This window comes from Vicia villosa, unplaced genomic scaffold (assembly GCF_029867415.1).
Source record: "Vicia villosa cultivar HV-30 ecotype Madison, WI unplaced genomic scaffold, Vvil1.0 ctg.000305F_1_1, whole genome shotgun sequence".
Lineage (NCBI taxonomy): Eukaryota > Viridiplantae > Streptophyta > Magnoliopsida > Fabales > Fabaceae > Vicia > Vicia villosa.
The window spans coordinates 1,097,082-1,101,235 of record NW_026705133.1 but is presented as its reverse complement, the minus strand read 5'-3'; the positions used below and the strand labels follow the sequence as shown (position 1 = coordinate 1,101,235).

Genomic DNA, 4,154 nt, shown 5'->3' with positions numbered 1-4,154 from the left:
ATTTTGTATTCCAACCAACTGTGGTTAGACCATAAACCAATGTTCTTCCTATTACCAATCTTCCATATACTATGTTTCTCCAGAAAGAAAAAGGAATGCTTTATGTCAAGTCACAATGAAGAAAAAATATGATGCATTATTGATTTGCTGTGTCTGAAGTATCTACTAATAAACATTGAAGACCATTGATTATTAATAGTCAACAACTTCTAGCAAAGAGATAAACAACCAACTTTGTTTATCATTTTAATATCTCTCAGAACAAGACCTCCTTTAGCAAAGGTGAGCAAATAATATTCCAATATATAATAATCAGCTTTCAATTGTCTATGCTACCCGTCCACACAATTTATGATGCGAAAATCTAATTTGTTAAGAAGATTGATTGACTACTCATAAATGTTAAGGCTATTCAAACTCATGCCTTGTATGATTGACTAGATTAATCGAATCCTATGAAGGCAACTCTTTCACGTAACTAGTTTAATTTACAAATACTTTATTTTCCATGAATTAATTTTTTAAAATACTTATTAAATCTATTATTTTTATATTTATTTATTAAAATAGCTTGTTATAATTATTTAGTGACATTTTTGTTTGTGATGTCTTCTATGTGAATATTGCACAATATAATACTACAAGTTTCATCTTGACATAAAAATGGAAAGGCAGGAGAAACACAAATCAAATTTTGAAATAAAATGTAAAAGTACAAGCATTATCATATACAAATAAAATTATAACCTTATAGGTAACATAATTATTTTTAAACTTAATTATAACACTAACCACAATTTAGAAAAAAGATTTAACCCACAAAAATTGACAACTCACAAAATTTGTCAATGCACTTAATAACTATAGGTAAAAATGGCACTGGACAATCATCGTCGGAAACACATCCAATGCTAGCTTCATTATCAAATAAGAAAAATTAGAAAGTTATTAACATATGATATTATATTTTATATAAGATAAATTGGAAAATGGTGTTAAAAGATGACATACTTCTTTTAGTGGTTATAACGAAAGATAAAGAAAGAAAGATGATCAAAGCATAAACAAAAATTAGTGCCTGAGTCATATTTTTCTCCTTTGCATGCAATAAATAGAAGTTTTCGATTGATTTATAAATAACAATTTCATGTCTTGTTAACTCTATGTTTTGTGTATATCTTTAGCCAACTCTATGTATCATTTAACTTAAATAAACTTCTTATAAAAAACTAGTTGATCATCAAAAGTTATTATTTTTTATTTTACTATTTTTTTATATTTTAGCCTTTCGCAATAGATTCGGGAAAAATCTAAAAAGGAAAACAACAATAAAAAATTATAAAAAAAATTAGCTGTATAAATGAAGCATGGAACAATAACAACAATTTTATTTATATTGAAAATATTATTGTATGATTTTCTTTTTTACTAAATATTTTACAAACGTTAATACATATCAATTGTGGGTATTATGAGTTAAAAAAAAATTGTTATATTGCCATGGAGATAAGAGAACTAGTTAGCTATTGTACGTAGTTTTTTTTATTATTATTTGTACCTTATTTTTACAAAACTAAATTTGAAATTTAAGTTTGAGAATTGTAAGTATTTTTTTATACATTCCATTTTTGGACTTGTGTTAGTATTATTTTCTTTAAAAAATAGTTTGCGTCTGCAAACATAATAAATTAGGACTTGTTCAAACATGCTTCTTAAAATTGATGGTACTCAGAAGTCAACGTAATTTGCACCATTTAGCAATTATATTTGTTTTTTAGGGATTTGGATATAGACTGCAGAATCCTGCATTCAAGGGCAGTAAAGAAAAAGTGGTTTGGAGGGAGATACAATTAAAAGATGTAATGACAAACATATTTTTCAAAATGCACTAGAAATGCATTGATTGCATGCAACTATGTTATTTTTAACTACAAAGGATTAAAATTTGTGTTTTAGTACTCAGTGTTTTATGACTTTCCAAAGGGTATGAGACACCGTAGAGAGTGCAGTGATATGTATGGGTGCAATAATATCACAATGGGTGAAATGAAACCACAATGGATGCAACTTGACTGCTTTGTACTTGGAGCATGAAAGATCAATTTCAAAAATAAGGACCCTCGTTAAAAATCGGCAAAATACTCTTTTTGGTCCTGTATGTTAACCTCGAGGTCCATTTTGGTCTCTTAACTTCAAAAAGTTTCATATCGGTCCCTTAACTCTTCAAAAGGTGTCATTTCAGTCCTTTTTGTCATAATAGTGACTGATTTAGCGACCGATTTTTGAGTTTTTCCGTCGCTAATATGACAAAAAGGACTAAAATGACACCTTTTGAAGAGTTTAGGGACCTATATAAAACTTTTTGAAGTTAAGGGACCAAAATGAACCCCGAGGTTAACTTAAGGGACCAAAAAGAGTATTTTGCCTTAAAAATCATGTCATTTTTTGGAAAAAGCATGACATCTTAGTATTTTTATGGATACTAGTGATTCAGAAATACAACATCAAATAGTAACATATTGGAGGTTTATAACCTCGCCTTTATCAACTTTTAAATTATAATATCAGTGTATCGAGTTTCTTGAATTCTAATAAAAAATAATTATAGATTTTTAGTTTAATTTTTTAAAATTATTTTAAGATTTAGTAATTTTGTTTATTTTAGATTTATTTTTAGTTTTATTATTAGTTTTAAAAAATATATAAATATATAAAAAGAAAAAGATGAGAAGACAATTGGGTTGGGACCACCCTATCATGCATGGGCGAAGCCAGCGCCCGGCGAGGTCGGGCAGCTGCCCAGGCTCTTCCTTCCCAATACATCTATCATTCTCCATAACCTCCAATCTAAGCCGCAGGAATCACTTTCTGCCATCCCAAAGAAACTACCGCCGCCTACAAACAGCATCTCCTCAGCACCGATAACATCTCCTTTTAATTTGTCTTTTGTTAATTTTTCTTGGTTCACTATTTGTTTGTGATGGAGTTGATTTGAGTAAGAGAGATTAACAAGAAGTTGTTTGATTTTATTTACAGTGAAGAAGAGGGAAGGGAGAGAAGAAACTTGTTAAATTGAAAGGGGAAAAGGGTTTTTACTCTACTACAGTATATGTTCTTTCTGTACTAGAATATGTGTGGGTTTTATTTTTCTTTATTATTATCATAATAACTGCCACACGTCAAGTACACATTGGCTTTTAATAAAAGGCTTTGAAAAAGTCAAAATGTCATTCTTTTCTATGGCAACGTTAAAAAAATATGGGAAAAGAAAATAGATGAATGGTAAAGTGGGATGGGTTAGGAATCATCTCGTTAGTTCTTCCTTTTTGGAATTATGTTTTTATTTTATTTTATTTTAAATTAACTCTTTTTTTAAGGTTTAGAGAAATTTTAGGTTTTAGTTTTTTTTTTATATGATCCTATGTATTTTTTATTACACTCCTAATTTATTTAGTTCAAATTTTAGTTAACTCAATTTAATCAATTTGGTTATTTTAATTAATTTAATTATTTGAATTTATGTTTTTGTTGCTTAATTAATTTAGTTTATATTAAATTTCATTTATTCTCTTTTAATTATTCTTCTAGAAATATAAAAATATATCTTCTTTTGTTTCAGTTATGGATAGTGATAATTTAAAGTTGATTTTAGTTTCTTTTTTATGAGGTTAGTTTGAATTTGAAGTTCATTTTAGTCTCAATATTATTAGGTTTGTGAGAATTTGAAGTTTGATTTTAGCTTTATGATTGTTATGGTGGTGATTCAAATTCATATACCTCTCCCGATAATGATTCAAATTCATAAACCTAAGAACAAATTTTTCGTTACAAGAAATTAGAGTTTATTTTAATTTTAATTTAACATTTTATATTGTAGATTAACTTTGTTTGATTCCAGTAAGGTAGGGAGTGAATAGCATAAAGAATTAGGGATTTACAAGATCTGGTTCCAAGTGTTAATAAGGTTTGTGAAAATAGTGTAAATTTTGCTCTAAATCATAAACTTGTGAAATTTTAATAGTGCTTGATTTATATGAAATAAATCTACAAGATATCAAAGGGTGGTATGTTTTATATGATATGTGTGACAGCAGAGTTGTTATGTTACACGATTGCTACTTTTCTCCTTATTACTCCTCTCCGAATTTGTAATT

General features: G+C 27.9%; 1 long non-coding RNA gene across 1 annotated transcript; it reads right to left on the bottom strand.

The window, feature by feature from the left end:
• Positions 1-676: 676 nt before the first annotated feature.
• On the bottom strand, positions 677-1,183 carry LOC131626545 (uncharacterized). Its single transcript, XR_009291202.1, has 2 exons — positions 1,012-1,183; positions 677-915 (listed from the first exon to the last, which is right to left on the bottom strand). It is a non-coding gene; the product is annotated as an uncharacterized LOC131626545 (long non-coding RNA).
• Between the last annotated feature and the right edge of the window lie 2,971 nt (positions 1,184-4,154).